This window comes from Lycorma delicatula, chromosome 2 (assembly GCF_047948215.1).
Source record: "Lycorma delicatula isolate Av1 chromosome 2, ASM4794821v1, whole genome shotgun sequence".
Classification (NCBI taxonomy): domain Eukaryota; kingdom Metazoa; phylum Arthropoda; class Insecta; order Hemiptera; family Fulgoridae; genus Lycorma; species Lycorma delicatula.
Window position 1 is genome coordinate 112,982,049 of NC_134456.1, and position 23,327 is coordinate 113,005,375.

General features: G+C 28.1%; 1 protein-coding gene across 2 annotated transcripts in view; it reads left to right on the top strand.

Annotated features, from left to right (window-relative positions):
• LOC142319142 (uncharacterized) overlaps positions 1-23,327 on the top strand; it is a 150,103-nt gene that overhangs the window by 60,000 nt on the left and 66,776 nt on the right. The gene's annotated exons all lie outside the window — the stretch shown is intronic.

Genomic DNA, 23,327 nt, shown 5'->3' on the forward strand with positions numbered 1-23,327 from the left:
TTTCTCGATGTCCGCTAATAGTTTTTTCGATATCATCCCCGTAGTTGAGAGGATGATCGGCACTCTGGCCGTTGGATTTTCTCGGGTCATCTTCGTCGGCCTGCCTATGTACCTTCTGAGGCTGTTGATCTTTTTTCCAGTCTGCCAGCCGTGTTTCATTCCCAACTGGGCTTTCCCGGTTTTGGTCGTTATTTCCTGATGGTTAAATTTCAATGCAGTGACCACTTCACAATATATGAATAGCTGGATATTTCGAAGTCCTTATCCTCGCTTTTTTCCTCTATTATTTGATCGATGTGGATATTGTGGTTAATCTTCTTTGTGTTTTTTTTTTTTTATTTTCCTTTGGCTTGGGCAACGCTGGGTGTTGATTAGGAATCCTCGAGTACTTCTTTGAATACTTCTTTTATCGCTTGTGATAAAAATCTAATTTTGTTGATCTTCGGGGTCCCCTTCTGCTTGGTCGCGTTGTCGGGTGTCGTCTACTTCCTTTGGTGCGTAGTTTTCATTGGCAGCGTCATCCTGGTTTCTCGGTTTTTGATCCAGGGGGTCATCACCCGCTTGTTCTTCTTCTTCCCTGAATCTGCAAGCACTTACCTTTCCCCTCGTTCTTCTTCCATTTCTGCTCGTAATTCTTCCCTTATCTGGCTTGAGTTCTAATTCGGTGAGTCTTCTTTTGTTAATAATCACCCTTCTTTGGTCGCTAGGTCCCTGTTCTGATACTGTTGCATAGTCTGGTGCTGTTGCTATAAATAGTTCATGCCTAGTCTTTCTATACCCGATGGTTATTTATTCCAAATTCGCGACTCTGAAAAAACAACGATGACGTTCGTATTTAAGTCCTTGCTACATGCCATGCGTTGTTAAAGCAGTAAGACTGCTTTAATGGTTACCGGCTGTCCTGCCGGTAAAACACGTTCCTCAGGTTCCAGTGGGTCCATTCCGACTTCATCTGCCGGGAGGCCAGCTTATCCTGTCCCGCGCTACTTCTGGCCTGAGTCGCGTTCTTCCGAGCCTTTCCTTCTGCTGATAGGAACCTCTAGATCTCTCGGCATGTGGGTACCCCTCACCGTGGCGGGGTGACTCGGTACGCGGAGACTTCACTCCCCAACAGCACAAAGCTCCCCAGTTATCATTATCATTATTATTATTATTATTATTATTATTACTATTATCATATCATATCACCATCACCATCACCATCATCATCACTACTGTTATTAATGGTTAGGCATAAATCACATAACGAAATTTATACCGTATACAGATTAGTTTTTTTGAGCTGGAAGAAATTGTAACAACAGTTATAGAACAGATAGTTTGATTAGAGATGGGGTTGTTCTTATTACTCATCATGTGTGTACAAGTTTTAACCACACGATTATATTACGATGAATTCCAGCTATTAACATCAGTTTATAGTTGAGAATTACCGAGAAACTGTCCTTCTCCCAGTTAAAATATACAAGTAGATGTAAAATTGAGTGAGTAATTTTAGCACGCTAAGTATAATATCTCATCCACGTTTTTGTTTGTCACTCATATTTTAAAATGTGGTTGTGTTGATATACTAAGTATACTTAGTGTAAAAGTTTGCACGGAAATACCTCTACAGCTGATTTCGGATATTAATATAAACAAAAAGTTCCAGTAAGCATAATGCATATACATATTTTTTTTAAAGACAGGATTTACGTCGAGAACAGATATGAAAAAAATTATAATTGCATATACTACCCAAGAAGTAATATATATTTTTTTAATGTTATATTAAAAACCCGTATTTTTTATATTAAATATATAAGTTTTTAAACCTTCATATTAACTATAGGTAGTTTTTGGTAAATTAGAATAACTTATAATTATAAGTACGAGTAATATAAATTTATTTGTTAACCAGTTCAACCGTACCATTTATATAGATCAGAAAGTCATTTATATACAGATAAGGAAAAGATTGAAAAGTAACTTGCTTGAATATTTTCCCATGAATTTAGCCGTACTATTTAAGTTTCTGATAAACTTGAAAACTGTTTTAGAACGTAACAAAAAATGTCAGACAGTTTAAAAAACCAGTCTTAAATTTATATGTACTGTAATTAGTTGTTCATGATCTAGTGTAACGTTGTTTTTTTTTCATTAAGGTGTACAGGTTTACATATTATTTATAAAATATTTTATATATACATATTATTTATTTATTTATACATGACCTCAGCACGAAAACTGAGTTTTTCATATCGTACATTTTTATCTTAGATGTGCATGTTTTTAATTGTTAACTTCGTGAAAGCATGACTGTATTATATTACGTAGTCTAATTATCTCGCGTTCTTAATTCGTTAAATTTTGTCACACATTTTTAATAATTATATTTCTTCTTGTTTATTTATCCGGTCTTATTCCTTTTATTTTTAATTACTTACTAACACTATTTATTTTCTCGTATAGTCGAGTCCCATTTTCTCACAAAGTACAGCAATCCGTTATTAATGCTTATTCATTATTTAATTAAACAAGAATTGTTTTATTCTTATACAACTTCCAAGTATGTGCATGTAGGCCAGATATATTTTGCAAAATAATTGAGGATATTTTTACATTATTAGCTATTTTTTTGTTACTATTATTATTATTTATTTTTTATCTTAAGGAAATAACGTAATAGTAAAGACCTTTCTTATTTTCACACTTTTGAAGTTTTTTTTATTTACTATTGTAACTTGTCTATTAAAATTATATATTTATTATTTTGTAATGAAATCTAAATTATAGTAGTAATCCGTTGGGGATTATAATCTGGAATAAAGGAAACTGGAATTATTAGCTCTATTAGGAAAAATAATATGTTCGAAATACACATTTAGTATTTTATGATTGGAAATAAAATTTTTATTGACAGAACACTAGTGTTTTTTATTTTTTTTTTTTAACTTACAGAAAGCGTAACTAATTGTTATTTAGTTTTGAGAGATATTAAAAAATCTTCGGATTAGAATATGATTTCCTAATTTAATTGATTCTTTTACTTGCTCCTTTACAAGCAAGTATAAATGAAATAGTTAATTATTGTTTATACTTGTTTTTTATTTCAGTATAGAATAATAATAACAATAATATAATTATTCAAAAAAAAATTATAAAATGGTCTCTTAGTAGTTAATCATGAAATTTTATTTTTTATAATTTTTACTTAAATTTTAAGACACTGAAATGAAGAGTCTTTGAAGTTTTCTTATATTCATGCAACTTTTATTAATGTATTAATCTAATAAAAAAAAATATTCAATTTTATTCAGATGTCCTGAGATTAATCATTTCTAATTTATTTTTAGTTTTTTTAACTGAATAATTTTAATTTTCAATGTGATAAGGTTTACATAGTTCATAAATAGTAAATCATATAATCAAAAACTTTTAATGAGATTAATCTGTGTACATAAATATGATTCACAATATTTAGCGATACCTTTGTGAATATCCTATAATTCGTTGCACCATTACGATAAGATCCAGAACGTATTTGAACTGTTTAACCATGCGTATCAAAATTTTCCCTGGGAATAAAGCTACACGATTTTCTTTTTACTATTGTACCAGTTCCACTTTTATTATACCTGTTTTCACCCGTACATTATTTTAAAATCTGCTTTCTGATAATCCTTGTCTAATCTATATGATATACTCACCTGAGCATCATCGAATCATTCCTGAAAAAGCATTAATTGAGCACGTAATATATTTTATTTATAATTTATGTTGAATTTTTTTTAGGTAATAATAGGCGTTTTAGTAATTGTAAGATAAGAAATATTTTACTTTTTTTCATTTTTTTTAAAAACTCAACTTCATAAAGAGAAAACCTTTGAAATAACGAGTTAGGAATATTATGTTACGAACTTTTTTTTTGCTATAGGATTCTTAATATAGCATTCTATAGTTAGATACTGTTATTGCATATGATGATGATTTTGTTCGTATTTGGTACAGAAATCTTCTATTTCAAAATATTTTGTTACAGAGAATTGTAATAAAAGTCATACCTTGGTGGAAAATAAGAATAACATACTTATACTATACTACAGTAGCCTTACTAGGCTGAAACCTCGACCGCCTGCCTTACCTGTCAATATAAATTTTTTTTATAGTTTATCGCTTGCTCCAAATAATATACGAAAGATTTGTAATTAACCATATATATAAATAACTAAAATATCAGAACTCCGTGGCGGAGTGGTAGCGTCTCGGCCTTTCATCTGGGGATCCCGGATTCGAATCCCTGTCAGTCATAGCGTTTTTTCATACGCTACATAAGTTCACTACATATTCCCAGTTACAAGTTTCTCTGTAAGCTACTGCGGTGGATTAATTCATCAACTAAAGGAAAAAAATTGTGTAACAAATAACTACTAAATTGGTGAATTTACATCAAGCAAGGACTTCTACATTGATTTGATTTATATTAAGATACAATGCGTTATTTTTATTAACTCAGATAATTTTAAAATTCAATTTGTTTACTTGAGCAAACGATGGGTTAATTTAAATTGTTAGGTGAGCTGGTGGCCTGTCAACCCTTTCAATCCAGATAGGCTGTACCAAAGTAGTTTGAAACAGTGTAGGTGTAGAAAAAAGGTAATTTAAGTTTAAAAAAAAATTATCTGAAGTGTGATTGTAAAAACTAAATAGGATTTGTCAGGTTTCAAAAAGATATTAAAAAAAATCCCTTTCGGCACGTCGGAAGGCGGAGGTAGATTTCATCGGTGCTAATTAAAGGATAAAAAAGACTTCCATCTTAAAGTTAAGAAAATCTCCAATTTTACTCGAAACGACAATGGTTGCATGTGAAAAAAGTTTCATATGTTTAGCATACGACAAGTCCATCTTCTTACAATTCCAGCAAAGTTTTGGTTATTCCTTACCTTAAGGGTTGGTCATATCAAAAATTATTCAGAGAAAAGTTTTAGGTAATGATTAGAGGACTAACGACCATTTTAAAGCGATTCAATTCTGCCTATTAAGGGAGGTATGATTTTTTTTTTCTTCAAAACCCCATTTTTTCCATCCCTGGGCCAATAGTTGGTGATATAAAAAAAACTTTACGTAGATAAGTTTTAGGCCCTTATCCAAGAATAATAGGAACGAATTCGATATTTTACTTAATAAGAAAGTTATAGCGATATTTTGTTTTTTCGAAAAAGTCCCCCGCCCCACTTCCACTCCTATGGTCCGATTGTGGCCGTTATTGAACTCCACCGAAACTTTGGGATGAGCTAATTTTAAGGAACAATTTGAAAATGTTTGGCACAAAATTACAGCAGTATAGTAAGTAATGGTAACCTCAACTTTGGGCTTTTTTCTTTGAGATACATAATTCTGTAAATTGTACGTTAATAGCATTAAACAGGATTTTCGTATTCAATAATTATAGATGAAATTTCTGCCAACTTTCATAAAGAGTTGTAAATAGTAACATTGTTCATCTACAAATCTTATAAACGAATATTTCAACAACGAATTATTTCCCAGCCGCCTTAACTTTTTTGGATATTTCTCTGCATAGAAAATTTCGTGCTTAATTAATAAACTTATTGGCCAATTAATTTATTGTTTGTATTTGAAAAAATTTTAAAATGACTATTTTAATTTTTTGAAAAACACAACGTAACACTGCTAATTGCATTGTTACAATTTTCATTAATAAAAACGATAGTATTTCTGTTGTCATAAAGCAAAATTTCTGGGTATTCTATTATAAGAAAAATTTTCTTGGGACGATCAAGTTAATTTTGTTTGCAATGAACCTTTGCTTTGAAGAGCCTTAGTATAACGCTAAGCTTGACATCATTATCAAATATTTATTTTGCTTACGTTTCCCCTCTAAAATGTCATCTCTTGGACCTGTCTCAAAGAGTTGGAAAAAGTTTCAAGCTACAAAAATTGATTAAAAATATCCAATAAATAAAAAGAGGGCTTTTTTAGATTTTTGGTGAAGGGGAAATTTTAGGGCAAAATTTTTTTAAAAGTGGTAAGATAAGGATGCAAGTATGTACTCAGCTTAATATAAAGTGGGGTTATGTTTGCACAATTTTGAAAATTGACCCTAAACTAACGGAATAAAATAAAGTTTATATACTTTTCATTTAAAAAAAATGTTTATACATATGTAATTTACTAGGTGTACAAGGAAGTCACATGGCGTCCACATCAGATTTTTTTTTAAATTTACTACTTTTATTTGTTTACCCCAACATTTCATAGTTTATATTTTGCATAATTAATATGAATACAAATAACATATCTATTTTTTTATTTTTTATTTTATAATTTTTTTTAATAATTTTGCGCTGCTTGTATTTGTAAAGATTTTATCACAGCCTCCCTTGATCCATCTAGGTAAATGCGAGGTTAGTTTCCATTTTTTATCCATAGATAATGTTTTATTACACCGGTTGGAATAAAATATTTATTTTATTTTATTTAAAATAGAAAATCAAAAAACTTAAGAGTAAATTATTAAATAAAGAAAAGATTAACAGTTATGTTGGGTTACCTTCAGTAAATTTAAACGTGAACTAGATAGAAAAAGAATAAAATAAAATATCTTGTCCCCGTATTACATCTGAGATAGAAAAAAGAAATAATAAAATGTAAAAGAAAAAGAAATGTGGCGTGTTTGAAGCAAGGGATAAAATTAAAGGGTTAAAAATAAGAATAACGGGATAAGAAAATAAACTGGAATAAAGTACTAAAGAAAGAATAGAAGAATAGATTAAATGACAGTGAAGATAGTAAGAACGTATGAAGAAAAATAAACGAATGCAACTCTGAAACGGTTACCATAGAAAGAGGAATAAAAGATAGACTAAGTGATTATAATCTTAATTAAATGAACGATTGAGAAAGAAAAACGTGTAATGATATCTCAAAAAAGTAATGAAAGAAAAATTCTTGAAAAGACCTACATTGGAATAGTATGTAAAATTGACCAAAAAAATGATGAAATGTACATTTTTTTAAATGATTTTAAAATTTAATATTCAACTTGTTCCTAATGTTATTATAAATAACTATATTGTATAACTTAAAAATATTGCATAATTTAGTAATTGTATTCTATTAAAAACATTCTCTTCTCTTCAAAATTTAGGTTTCAAACGTCAGTGACTGCAAAGTCATCTACATTAAGTAAAATAATTTCATGCTCAGATCAGATATAACTTTCACCAGACAACAATTGCACATTTTTATAAATCTTATTTAAAAGAATATCCACTCTTTGTATATCGCATCCGTATCACGTTATTCCTTCACACCTTCCTGTTGGAAGCGAAAGTTTCATCAACACAACATTATTTCTATTCATCCAGACGTAAAAAATACGAGTCATATAATCGCTTTACAGATACAAGTGTGAACGCATCTCTTGGTATTATCATAGACCAGTAATTTAATTTATTCTCGTGAAAGAATATTCCGTTATTTTATGTGATATGAATTTTTCTTCTATTTCTTTATAATTTATCATTAGTGCATTAATGTGTCGTTATTAGTCAGGTATTGCTTTTCAATAAATAAACACCCAAAAAGTTTTTTGTTAATGTACGTAATTTTCTTTCACGCATATTCTCTTCTGACATAAATTCATTGATTTGTTCGAATTTTATCGTTTGTTAAAATAATACCTAATTGTTGCTTAACACTTTTTTTAAACGGTAAATAGGATACAATAAACTAGTTAGAATAATTCGTGCTATGCTAATAATCGTGATGATATTTAAATTATTTTCATAATTTGTTGTTAATTATTGTTGTCAACAAAAGCATTACTTGTCAGCTAACTTTTAACTTTGTATTATTTAATTTTATGTTATTTACTGTTTATTTTACGGTTCTTAATTGCTGTTGGTTAACCTCTTTTATACTTATTTTAATTTTAAGTGTATTTTATTCTGAGATTTTTTTTTAATTTATCGTAAAATAAAAATTTCTATTAGGCCTTTCTGTTACTTATTTATTATTTGCATTTCTGATTAATGAAATTAGACAAGTGTAAATCATTTATTTTAATTAAATTAATCTAATAAATCGGCTTTATATTATATTAGTGAATATAAAGATGGAACACTTCCTCTTATGTTATTTTTATCATGTGTTTTTAACAAAAGTTAATGTTACCATTAAGAAATTAGAATTTATAATAAATTACGCTTTGTATCTCTAGTAGCTGGGCATTCGATAATACATAATCGATTTCATTTTCTTTTTCTCTGATTATCTATATTAGCGCGTTTATAAAATTAGAATCTTATGAAACGAAAAGAAAACTGTTTGAAAAAATGATAAATTTAAAATTTTCTCAAAACTATTTTGAAATTCGTGATATGAGGAGTCGATCCAAAATTTTGTAGCTTTGAATTAAAAACGTTCAGAAAATAGTTTTTAATTTTGATCTTTTGTTAATTTATTTTTTATTTGTATTGTCATTAAACAGAAAATAAACTATCCGATTAAATTAAATAGAAAAGGATTTTTACGACTTCAATCATAAATAATGATTATTTCCACGAGCCATTTATATCATAAATATTTGTAAATAATTATATTTGTCCTAGTTTAAAGGCACAGTAATTTTGTTTGTTCTGTATTACGAGAATAATCAGCTTACCGTGGTTAGTAATAAAAAAAACAAAGAGAGAGAAAGAAAAAATGTTTCCAACGCTATATACTAAATTATACTATACAAAACAAAAGTATGTAGTTCTTTGTGCTTTCAGTTAAACAATAAAGAAAATCAACTTGATTGGTTGGACTTCTTTATCTAAAGTAAAACCTTTCTTTATTTGAAGTAGTACCTTCAACATTTATGCAATTATGTTCTTCATACGCAACAATTCATTCAAAGTTTATTGATACGAAAACAATTACGGACTTTCCCTGTGGCAGAACTATAAACAATTCTTTTGTTACTACTTCACATACCAGTAAAAAATGTATTCTTAAAAATGCAATTATCATAATTATTGTTTCAACTGGTTTATGATTTCTAGCAAACACCATACACACTTATATTTAGATGTGCATGTATGTGTTAGCGTGTAAAAATGAGTAAGAAAAATGAAAAACCTTTTATTTTTTCATTTTTCTTATCATTTTTACTTTCTTGTACGACGTAAAGGAAGTATTGTGATCGCGAAAAAATTCGGTTTTCAGATTTCAACGGAAATATCCATTTTGACCATCCGTGAATCTATTTTGACTAGTTTCGGCCTGACGTCTGTACGTACGTACAAATTTACCTCGCATAACTAAAAAACGATTAGCCGTAGGATGTTGAAATTTTGGATATAGGACTGTTATAACATCTAGTTGTGCACCTCTCCTTTTGATTGCAATCGACTGGACCAAAAGTGTCCAAAAAAGTTCAGAATTCAAACAAATTTGGATTTTGATATTTTTCTTAACTGCAGTAATAAGCCCTCATTGAGAGCTTTTCAACGAAATATCATAAGTTATACTTATTTTCATTAGTTTCAGGGTTATAGACAAACCACCGGGTTAGTCCAGTAGTGAACGCGTCTTCGCAAATCAGCTGATTTCGAAGTCGAAAGTTCCAGCGTTCAAGTCCTAGTAAAGGCAGTTACTTTTATACGGATTTGAATACTAGATCGAGGATACCGGTGTTATTTGGTGATTGGTTTTCAATTAACCACACATCTCAGAAATGGTTGACCTGAGACTGTGCAAGACAACACTTAACTTTAAAATTATGTCCCAGTTCGTTAAATGAAGTTGTTATTTGTTTGATAGTTCACTATTCAAAGTAGAAAGGCTTTTAGTTTTCAGAAAATTAAAACTCTAATGTGGACATCATAATTCTTAAGAATTCCTTATATGCCTATTAAATTACATATACACATTCTTTTAATATCTTTAGTATCTTATCCCCCAAGCGAGCTAGGTCCTCAATCTGTGACTTACGTTACAATTTTTGCTAGGATAACACGAATGTACCCTGAAAATTTGAAGCTCGGTCGGTTGTTTTTAGTGTGATGCTGTTACAAATAAACAGACAGGCCCACAAATTTTCCCATTCATATAAAAGATTCCGTATTTATTTATTATTCATTTAATGTGTGTACTTATTTATTTTTCGTTGCCGGCCAGCTGTGAATCACGAAAAGAAAACCATTTCTTCTTCTTTTTGTTATCTCTAACTTTTCCAGTGTTCTTTCATACGTTCGGAGAGGCCTTTTTCTTTTCTTCTGATCATTTATAACTTTTAGATGTTCTTTGAGGCTTTTCTTCCAGGAAAATTTTAAATCCTCTAATTTTCTTTCTAAGATTATTTCTGTAAAATATTAAGCTTTGTTTAACTCCATTTCTTCTAGATTTTTTTTTATATTCTGTCTTTCTCAACCTTTATCTTCGTCGGTTTTCCTATTCTCAAAATAATTATGTATTTTTTAAGTTAATTCTTTTTCATCGACTCTTTGAAGTTGATGAATTCTTTTCATTCATTCTTTTTATTCTAATTTTATTTGTTATTCATGAAAAAAGAATGTTCAGTTAAAAGTTTGATTTTATTCCATAATTCACATTTTCTTTAATGATTGGATATACAATATGTTCTTTAGAATTCTTTCTTCTTTTATAAATGTTCTATTGTATCTTTATTTTCCATTAAAAATATTGTTTCTAAGCTATAAAGAACTTATGGTTTTATTATGCGCTATAAGGTCTTAAAATTTTGTTTTTAGATAAACGTTTTTCTGTTATATTAACTCTTAACTTTCATAAAAGCTTTTTTCAGTATGTATGCTGTTATCTTAATTGTCTCCTTTTCATTTTTCAGATTGATTTTTTGTTATTACTATTTAAAGTATCAAGTTTCTTAATTTTCCGTAACTTATATTTAGTAATTCTGGTACACATTTTTATCAGTTTATCTATATTCAGTCTTTTCAAATAAAATCTTTAGACCTACTTTTTACGCTGTTCCTTAAGAAGTTCTAATCTTATTTTAGAAAAATCTATATCTATTAGATGTATATTAATACATCAACGAACGTTTTTTGGTTTTTACCTGCGAAAGCTTGATAGCCTATAGATTCTTCCCAGTTTTATATATTTATTGATAGTATGTTCTTCTTCAAGCTTCTTTCATTCTGTAATAACTTTCTCTAAAGCTCTATTATTCAAACTCCAGTTATAATTTTGAAAGATTTTGAAAGATGTCCTACAAATCATATATTGTATTTGTTAGAGATCGTCTAGCTATTTTTCTTTTATCTAGAAATATGTTGTGTAAGTTCATATCATTATATATATATATATATATATATCATAAGAGTAAACATTTAAGAATGTAATTTTAAATTTTCGTAAAAAAATTTAATTTATGGTACAGTATAGTATTTTTCAAAGCTTTCTTTTAGATGTGTGGCTTGATGGTAAAATCTTAAGACAATTCTTGTTAATTGAATAAAACAAGAATAATAATTGAAAAAAAATATTATATTTCGAATTATAAATGAATTTGACGGCCTCTGAAGCAAAGTGGTAGCGTATATTTTACTTTCATCTGATAGATTCTTGGTTCGAATCCCAGTCAGGTTTGGCTTTTTTTTTACATATTAGATATTTCACATCATATTGTTATTTTAAAAATCAGTATCTAGTCTACTTATAAATATAAATTCTCAAAGTATGAACATATAATTAATTAGTATATGAGGTTTCTAATTGACAACTATATGGCTTCCAAGTAATAAATATAGAGCCTCAAACTAATAAACATCTAATTTGATTTAATAAATATGTATTTTAAAATTAACAGATATGAATTTCTATTTGAATAAATAATAATATACATTTTATAATGTATATACGTACTTAGCATTTTCTTGCCTGTTGATAATATTTCATTCACGTTATACCTTGTTTTTAAACATATTCCCATCTTAGAAATGCTACCTTCGTACAACCATTTTTTTAAGAATTATCCGTTTTTCTCTTAGAATGTTTTTCCTCACAAAAGAAAACTCTACCGATTTCCATCAACCGAATTTCCTTAAACAGCTCTTTTGAAGTGAGTTGATTTTACATACGGATACAAAGAAAGAGCACGCTGAGATAAACTCTTTCTTTTTCTGTTTAGCGTCCGGGAATTACCGTTCAGGTATTGCTGCAGAGGATGAATGAGGATGATATGTGTGAGTGTAAATGAAGTGCAGTCTTGTACAGTCTCAGTTCGACCATTCTTGAGATGTGTGGTTAATTGAAACCCAACCACCAAATAACAGCTGTATTCACAATCTAGTATTCAAATCTGTATAAAAGCAACTGTCTTTACTAGGACTTGAACGCTAGAACTCTCGACTTCCAAATCAGCTGATTTGGGAAGACGCGTTCACCACTAGACCAACCCGGTGGGTTTGACTGAGATAAACTGGAATGCAAAAGACACACAATACACTATTTAAAATATATATATATATATATACACACAAATACAAATATATATATATATATATATATATATTTCTCTCTCTCTCTCTCTCTCTCTCTCTCTCTCTCTCTCTCTCTCTCTCTCTCTCTCTCTCTCTCTCTCTGTGTGTGTGTGTGTGTGTGTGTGTGTGTGTGTGTGTGTGTGTGTGTGTGTGTGTGCGTGCGCGCGCGTGTATGTATGTGTATATATATACAGAATTTTTGTATTATATTTCCTTAATTTAAAAAAAGAATTTAAAAGTGAAGAACAATTAAAAACATAATATTACTTTATTTTCTTATTTTTCGTAAGTGCTTATAAAAAAAAAATATATATATATATATAAAATATCTCAGATTTCTTAATTCAACAAAAAAAGCTAGTTTAAGACTACACTTTTAAAACAATGCATGCATAAAAATACAAATATGATTTTTTTTCAAGAAAATACTATTTCAATTCTTCATACTAAAAAAATACATTTTAACATTTTAAAAAACATTTGCCGGCCTCCTTGGCGCGAGATGTAGCGTCTCTGCCATTCATCCGAAGGTCCCGGGTTCGAATCCCGGTCAGGCATAGCATTTTCACACACGCTACAAATCATTCATCTCATCCACTGAAGCAATACCTAACGGTGATCCTGGAGGTTAAACAAAAAAACAAATAAATAAAAACATAAAAAGGAAACTTATAAATAAAGGAAGTTGAACGGTTACATCAAATTAGAAAGGTTCTTCTTTTTAGTGTAACAGCAAAACAAAAACCAGAAAAAGTAAATGACGGAAGTAGTGCGTTTCGAGAAATAGGCTATACGAATATTGAACATAGTACTAGTTGTACGAATAATTTGTATTTCAGTTGTATTTATTTTTAAAATAAAAAAATTAACATTTTGACTGAATACAGTAAAAACAGAAGATATCGTCGTTTAGTGTTAATTTTTTTTTTTTTTTAAATCATAGCTGTAGACCTCGTAAAAAGTTGCATGTCTATTTGTAGTTCGGCAGTTGCTCTCGTCCAGTCTCTTTTAAAGCTGTTAAAGTTGATATTAGATTTCATTTTTACCATAAATATTCCGATGTTCAATTGATTTGATAAATGTAAAAATTTATTTGCATATTTTCGCTGTTGTAACACGTAAGCCATTAAACCAATTTGAATGAGACATTTTTAAAAAGGAAAAAAATAAAAAAAATAAAACTTTAACCATATTACGTCCGATTTGATTCCAATTATCTTACTTTACAAGTAACAGAACGTATTACAAACTCATTAACGATGCTTGTTTATTTTTTTTTTCTTATTTTTTTTATATATTTTTACTTTTAACGAAATCTATTTTAAAATATAATTAAGATTCCTTAAAGAAACAATAAAGAATCATAAAACTTAAAGTCAGAAATATGTCTGTAGAATAAAAAAAAATTTATTTAAAATTAAAATGTAAGATTTCCTCTTTTTATTCAGTGAACACTAATTCGGGCTTCACTCCATCATTATAAATTCATCAACAACATTTTTTGAAATCTATTCAAAATATATATCTATATCTCTCTCTCTGTCTGTCAGTCCGTCCGTCCGTGAGTGAGTGCGTGCGTGTTAATTTTTATACTACACTAACATAATTAGTGACCCATTGCTTATAGACCTGATGAAACCTAATTTTGAGATTATTCGAATTTCCTATAGCAGGTAAAGTACCCAGAAAAATTAAGTTGTAATATTGTATCCGTTGCTGTTTTTTTTTCTTTCTATTAGAAAAATCTGTAAAAGTTATATTCGTAAGATTTTGCTTATTAATACCGTAGATCGGTTTCTTTGCATTGACACGCAACTTATTTTACGTATTAAAGATTCTTGAAGTTTATTGAAGTTAATTTTTATGTCGCTTTATTTTTCTGTCAATATTAATAAATTCTATCAATATTGGCGAAATAACCCGATCTAAGTAAAAAGTTACAAAAAGTTCGTTACCTAAATAATTCTTAAAAAGCAGCTACTTTATAATTAACGAGTTTTTTTTTTCTGAACCAAGGGCTGTTATTTGTTTAATTTTAAGGACGTGAAGGACTATAATTAAAGCCTTGAATAAAAGAAATTCTTTTAAAAATATCTTAATATTCTTATCGTTACATCCTGTTATGGTCACTGAATTTCGGAAGAATTCTTTATGTTTCCGGTTTATGTTCCGGAAACAACAACATACTCTTTACATGTATTTTTACGCATTTTGATAAGCAAATTCGTGGGGGTATATCACTTATTGAGTTACTAATTATTTTAAATAATAACATTTTAACAATTTTCCTAAATAAATTATTATGTATAAATATAAACGTTGTTTTAAGTCACATTATTCAAAAACATTAATTAGTATTCCGGATATTTTATATTTAAACTAAACAATGTACGTAGTAGGTCCTCTATTGTGGTAATAGTAACCATGTCTAAAATTGACAGATATTTGATCTGGGATTCACTGAAGTACAACATCGTAAATGGGTCGTAAAATACGCTTCGTGACTTCTGCCACTGTAACCTAAATATTGTTTGTAATTCGTTTATGGAAGTGGAACAATAATCACGGATTGATCATTTTATTGAATTAAATATTTCCTTTGACCTACAAAATAGAAATATTTAAACATAAACTTTGAATTTAAAAATTTATCTCAAACGATGGGGAGATTTATTTATGATCCATAATTCAATAGAATTTTTAAATTCTATAAATTAATAGTTGGAAGTTTATTTTAGTTCCCATTTTTGTAAACTATAATCACCGGACTCAAAAGAAGATCTATAATATTATTAATTTTTACTTGACTTGTATCTTCCTTTAATAAAGATTATCCTGGAGTTTCGGCACTTTTTAATTGGCGAATAAAAATATTTCACACATTGTGTGACTATTAAATTACGAGTCTAATGCTGCTACAAAAGAACTACGCATGCGCCAAATTCATACGACCAACAACTGTGTAGCATGAAGTTTTCTTTCGATTGTTGCGACTACAGTTTTTGTAGACTTATTAGTCTGGCCGTGGCTTTCGTTTGGATAACATCTGTTTTTTTGTTTTGCCGAAAAAATGATAAGTGTTTTATTAGAGCAAAGAATTGTGAAATTTCATATCAAACTTGGAAAAACCGCTACTGAAACTTATATTTTATTAAAAAAGGTATATGGCAATGAATATTTATCACGTGCGCGGGTTTTTGAGTGGTTTATGCGTTTCCAAGATGGCTGAGAAGATGTTGAATATGATGTTTGCCCGGGTCGCCCTTCCACGACAAAAACGAATAAAAATATTGAAAAATATCGGGTCGCTCTTCCACGGATAAAAATATTGAAAAAAAATTGGTAATCTGATCCGATCTTACCGACGGTATTCGTGCTATTGCTGAAATTGTAGGATTTGACAAAGAATGCGTAAGGAAACTTTTACATAATTTTAACATGCAAAAAGTGTGCGAGAAAAGTCTGCGTGAAATTCTCACAATCAAATAAAAAGAAGATCGTGAAAATGTTTGTTGTGGCACTTTGAATGTCATTGAAAATGACATCTTGGAAAAAGTTAAAACATGTGATGAATCTTGGTTTTTCACTTATGATCTAGAAACTAAGCATCACTCCATGCACTGGAAAGCCCCAATTTCATCAAGAGCCAAAAAAGCTCGTATGAGCAAATCAAAATTCAAAGCGATGATGATTGTTTTTTCGATGTTCATGAGATTGTGAACCTTCATTGGGTTCCTGAAGATCAAACTATTAATCTACATTACTACCTCGAGGTCCTTGCTCAATTCCGTGAAAAATAATAAAAAGACGACCCGAATTGTGGAAGAACATATCATGGGTTCTTCATCAGGACAACGCACCGGCTCACACTGTATTGTCTGTGAAGACGTTTCTAGCCAAGTATAACATCCCACTGTTAGACCATCCGCCTTATTCGCCTGACTTGGCACCATGTGACTTTTATCTGTTCCCCAAGGTCGGATCTGCATTAAAAGAAACAAGATTTCAGATCGTTCAAGCTGTGAAAGAAAGAGCGGCACGTGTCAAGAAAGAGCTCACAGAAGAAGACTTCCAGCACTGTTTCGAACAATGGAAAATTCGCATGCAGCGTTGTAGGGATAGAGAAGAAACATACATTGAAGGACATAATAACTAAATATGTATAAACTTAAAATAAAATATTGTACAGCATTAGTCTCGTTATTGAATAGCCACACCTCGTATTTATTATTTTTTTTTTTACAACAAATCGAATCAAATGTAACCAAAGAACCGATTTTACATGTCAGTTCTTATATTGATTTAGATTATTTTTTTTATTTTGATTTGATTCATTTAGGCTCGTTTATTCAACCAATTAATTAAATTTCATCAATTTAACACAATTCATTTTGATGATGAATGATCCAGTGCTGTATCCTGCCCCACTTGGAGATCAGAAAAAATGCAATAAGCCATTCATGCGACCGCTTCCGATCACTACTACTATACCCAGCATAAAGGTGTTAATTTTTAATTTTTTTTTCATTAATTAGGATAATAACTTTTTTCAGGAAGGGAAAATGCTTCCTTCTTCTGCTTTACATGCCCTCGGAATCACAAACAGCTAGCTTGGAGATACACAATTGAATATTTCCGTTTACATTTGAGCAAATCCCATATTCTTTTTAAATGAAACGTTAGGAACCACTGCTTAACAGTAATAAAGCAAACTTTCGGTCGAGCATAGTTATTAAAAAACATTACAGGAGAAGCAAAATTTGATAAACTATAGAACGCAAAAAAAATTGCTCACAAAAATTTTATTTACAATTTAAAACTAGAGGTCATTTTGATTTTTAGAAATCATCGTTAGTAGATTCTTAGGAATTACTGTATATAAATAAGCAAAGTACATTTTCTTTTTAAATAATAAATAACTTAACTTACGAAACATTACAAAACGTTTATCTGTGTTTATATGTAAAATATATTTATTTCTTAAAATTTATGAAGTATCAATTTAAAAACCCTAATTAAAAACAAAAAATGTTTAACGGACTCTAAACCACTGAAACTTTCAGCTCAGATTGCTTCTCAGAAAATGATACTTCATCATTTTTATTAAATAGTTATTCTTATATATATATATATATATATATATATATATTTTTTTTTTTTTTTTTTTTTTTTTTTTTTCTTATGAGTTCAGGTACACATACTCATTTTGTAATGTTTTCTAGATATTGCTAATTTAGTTATTAATATTGTTACTATTTTCTTAAAGTGTTAATTTTTTGAACACATTAATTCTTCAGTGTCTCTGATTATTGTTTATCAATGAAAGTAGCCATCTAGTTTTAGATTTTGAAAAATTATAAATATGATATTATAATTATAGATAAAACAATATTAAATTATATTATTAATTATAATTGTTTATTATTATATTATAAATTATATAATTTTAGAGTTATATAATTACAAATATTTTAGTTTACATCAATAACCATTTAGTTGTAATTAAGATAATCTGAAATATCGGTTAATTTATCCTTTTACTTGAACAAAAAAAGCAGATTAAGTAATGGGATTAAAAATAAGGAAGTTCTAAGCTTCAAATTAAATTTAAAAAGATTCCACCTTTTATTATTAATATCCCAATGAATATTTATTTACCGAGCAAATATCAGTTATCAGATTGTCTTACAAATTACATAAACATTAAATATATGGCAACGCAGTCAAATTAAAAGAGTTTAAAAATAAAAAAATTTAATACTTAAGACTTCTTCTTTGAATTGTTCTTAAATCAAACATTATATATTAAAAATATTATAATTCGAAATTATAATTTTTACATAATTTTTATTTTTATATATTATATATAAAAAAGCAGTCTTACAGATCTTTGCTCAAAACCTTTTCAGAAGATTAAACTACATAAATGTACTGTTATATAGCATACATTTTAAATGCATCTCTCTTAATAATAAAGATATAAGTTAAAAAATGTTTACTGAAAAAAAAAGCAAAAATATGGTGCATACAAAGAAAGAAAAAAACAGAAATAAAATATAAAGGGCTTGTGCACTTTTACCTGGTTGATACAAAACTAAAATAAAAAATAAATCTCCTAAAAATTAACAATATACAACCAGATCTATTCTTAGGCCTATGGTATATTTTAATTTTGCAGGCAGTATCAATCTTAATAATTAATTATTCTCTTCTAGAGGAATAAATATGTAACATCATTTAGAAGAAAAAAATTAAGTCAGCGTTATTGCTTACAAAAAAAAAATAAATGAATAAATGACTGACTTTTATATTTTCTTTTCATAAACAACCAATCGTAAAAAAAAAACCTAGAAGAGTAACGGCATACGAATGTGTTGTTGAAAATCATTTTCTTATAGTGCTGCAAAAATCAGAAAAAGGAATCGTTATAGAAAACTATTTATTCAACAATGTTATTCAACAGACAGACATTGTCATCAATTTTAATTAAAGTAATTAAATTTTTTTGTTCAATTTAATTAACTATCCATGTAAAGTCAGTAGCCTTCATATTAAACAAGCTTCGCTATACCGTATAGGCGTGCGGCGTTTCATTATCTGGTACCGCTAGGTAATAACTAAGTTTTCTTCGAGATGATGGGTTTCTTCTTAAACCAAGGGCAATTACTTTTAAAATAATACAAAAGAATATCAGACTTTACATTTATTATTATTGTATTACTACATATCTTTAGCATAAAATTTCATTTCCACTGTTACAATGTTCTATTACTCCAGTTACGTATTGTAGACTATCAGATAAATAACATAAATTCAAAATATTGCTTTATTATTATCAATCTTGTTATTGACTGATAAATGTATTACAAATTATTTAATTTTCAAATATTTTAATTTTCTAAGAGAAAAATATCTAAAATAAAAATTAAAAATGAATCTAATACAAAAGCGTGAATCTACTCTGATATTTTTCTACTATAATAAACCATACTATCATTTGCGGTCATTTAATTATAATTTTTACAATAAAAAAAATTTAATTTCATTTTACATTAATGAATTTCTGAATAAAAATTGATTGATTGAGTTCTCTCATATAAAAATTTCTATAATGAACTAATTTATTTTTTTAATTAACTTATACTGTTTACTCATTCCAATAATTAACGTTTTATTCAGCGTAGAATTATATCAGTTTGTTATTATTACATATATTTTATTTTTATTGTATTATTCCACAATTTATATCAATTTTAATATTAAAATTTAATAAAACAAACATAAAAAAAGTAGAAAAACCAACTTGAAAGTAAAATACAAAAAAAAAATAAAAACAAAATTAATAAATTCATTTTAAATGTTAACTTTTACGAGTTGAATTAAATTGAATTCATACTTAAACAAAATCATTATTATTTGATTTTGATCTCTAATCAGACGCCATTAATTTTCGTTAGTGTTTTAATTTCTTTTGTCTTATCTCAGTTACCTATAAATAAATTACGTAATATTTCTAACATTTATTTTTATTTATTGATATATCTTGCATCATTTAAGGGTGTCTCAAGAAGAAACGGCAAAAGAATTAAAGACATGTTCTACATTTGAAAATAAGGGAAAGAGTTCATATAAACATAAATTCGAAAAACATTTCGTTTCGAGTTATGGATTTCGAAAACTTTCACCCTGATTTTTAATGCAAGAAAAAAATAAAGCCAGACTGAACAAAACACTTATAAGTCTGACACAGTCAGAATTAAAAGTGTTTTATACAGACTCTATAAGTCTGACACAGTCAGACTTATAGGTCTGACACATATCACTTATAAAATTCAGTTTAACTTTAGTGGATGATTTCAGCTGCCCTCATTTCTCCACCAGTTCCCATTTTCGTCTTCCAGCTACCCCAAGAATGTCCTCTTATATCCTTTGCGTGAGTACCCATTGTAAATTTTTCTTGAAAAAACTTGAACTTTCCATTTCATTGATGCGCCTAATCGATTTCAATTTTATTTAGTGTTTATTTCTGTACAATTGCAAAGGACCTCATTGTTATCATTCATTCATTTTATTCAACATTATTTTTGTTACATTTTTAGTGACATGAACATCTCTTCTATATATTAAGATTATTCCTTTAGATTCACATCCCAAGTTTCTACGTCATTACATGAACTACAGTATTTCAAATATTCTTTAAGTCTATTGATAATTTTTCTCTCCCGCTAAATGAGCTGAGGACACTAACAATCATTTTACTTTTAATTATTCAGCATGAAACCTTATGATATATATTTCTTTCTTTATTAAATATTCCCAGTAACTATTTTTTTCTTCATTACCTCTAGTATAATTTCCTTCTGAAATTTAAATAATGATACGGTCTCGTTCTAATTATATCAGAATGTAACTCCACATGTCAGTATCAGTTTGATAACCGTGGGTTTATACTTTCATAATCCTCATAATTTTTTAAATAGTCAAAATGGAATTTAAATTAATGGTAAACATATGCATAATTTGCTACTTGTTATAAATGTTTCGAGTCAATTATTTATGCTATAAATTTATAGGGTAACCGAATTACTCGTACTTAAACTCAGAGTTTATTTAGATTTCCAACCTTATAAATAATACTTTTACTAATAAACTTGTGATGAAATTTTAAGGTAAATAGCCCGTCGTATGATCAATGGGAATCTAAGATGAAAAGTAAAGATTCCATTGACTATGTAATCATCAGAGCACAACTAAAAGAGAGCTCTCCGTGACGCACTAAACTTTAATCCAATTCAGTACCGATCAGTGCATCACTTTCTGACCACATCTACTAGACTATTCATATTCACGCTTCGTTGGTTTTTAGAACTGCCCTTAAAAACAATAAAAAAAATGTTTTTTTATACTGCGTTTTTATTTTGTGGATAGATAGACAATTGTTTTTTCTTTTAATCTAAACTTAAGAATCTTAGGAAATCTTACTGTGAATAGTTTTTCTATTTAATAAATAAATTTCTAAAAATAATAGTCAGTGTTATTACTTTTAGATTTTTTTTTTAATAATAATTAAGTTTAGTGAGAAAAATTGTTCGGCTTTTCCCAGAAAATTTTTTATTTATTTACTTTTTTTATGTACATGATTGTTTTGCAGACAAGCTACGTATGGGTAAATAGCCGACATACTAACAGTGTTTCACACAATACTGTTGTATAATAAGGATAATTAGAAAAAGTTATAATTTTTCTTTTTTTTCTTCAAAGTATATAGTTTGTAAAAGTAAATTTATTTTGCTAATAATTTCATTTTCCGACTAGTATTAAAAAAATATTTTAATAAGTCAAAACTATTTATCATGCTGTAAATGGTAATTTTCAGTAATATTGTAACGGCTGTTTCAAATTACGTTTTTACTCAATTAAATTATACTGTGAAAAACTTAATTTTGTTATCTTATTATAACAATAGTGAAAATAAAATTCAATTTAAATAGTAATTTTCTGTTTAAAGTCAATTCTCCTAGCCTTTATTGAATTATCACCGAATGCAAGGAACTGTAAAAGAAATGAGAATGTCCCTGTTCCAATATATTATTTTATCTCGTAATGTTTAATTCGAACGGACTTGGAATTTCTGATGTATAATAAAATAACAAATCTATAACAAAACACACGTAAAGAAAAGTTCATACATAATGTATTAAGTGAAGAATTTTTAATTACACAAAAAGTTACTAGTGTTTATTGTTATTATTTATTTTTTTATATCCCCTTCTTGTTAAACACATTAAATTATTTAACTGTACATTAACGACTACTATTAAAGATCGCATTCATTACCTTGTAATAAACCGCTGGAAATAAAATAATAATAAAACTGACTTAAAATACCCGCACCAAAAATTTTAAAAATATAACACTTTCAACTTTTTGAAGTAGACCCCGTTAAAATCCCCCAATAGTTAAAAGCAACTATCAGTAACATACTATACCATACTTTGGAGAAAAACCCGAAATATAAAAAAGAAGAGTTTAAGAAGATATGATAATTTGTTTTCGATATTTTGTTTTACAACTTTCTAAATCGGTTTCTTTAATTTTATTTATTTGTTTTTTCGACTGCATATTTATACATTCTATTTCACTTTCTGCTGATATATTTTTGGTTAAATAGTGTACAGATGTACAAAAAATAAAACTGTTTACAAAAAATATAAAGACGAGAAACCCTTGATGAAAAATATAGGAAAAAGGAATTCAGAGAATATCGATGTAATGAGATTACTTCCAAACTGACCTAAGCAGAAATATTCTGTTTTGTTTTTTGTATTCATTAATTATTCCTTTTTACTACATACAATGATAAATGGATAATTATAAAAATGTATATAAGAAATTTAATATGGGACATGAGGAAGTAGATCATCCATTGAACTTCCTTCAATAATAAAAATATTTTTATCTTCTAAAGAACAAGACATTTCTCTTTCGTAAAAAAACGACAAATTTACGTATTTTTCAAATATTTAAACAGTAGTATTTTGTTTTAAACACTGTTAAGATAAATAATATTTTTTTTTTTTTGGTTTTAATATTTTGATTAAAACAAATTAATTTAAACGTTTTCCAGTATATTCTCCACAATTCCATATTTAAATTTGATGTAATTACATAAAACTATCAATTTTACATCTTTCGAAGATCTTTTATCTTCATAAGGGAATGAAATTTTTATGCCAGAATACGAGCCATCAATCCAAAATTGAAGTAAAATAGCTAATTTGTTTTTTAATATTCCGGCAATTCAGGTAGAAGGAG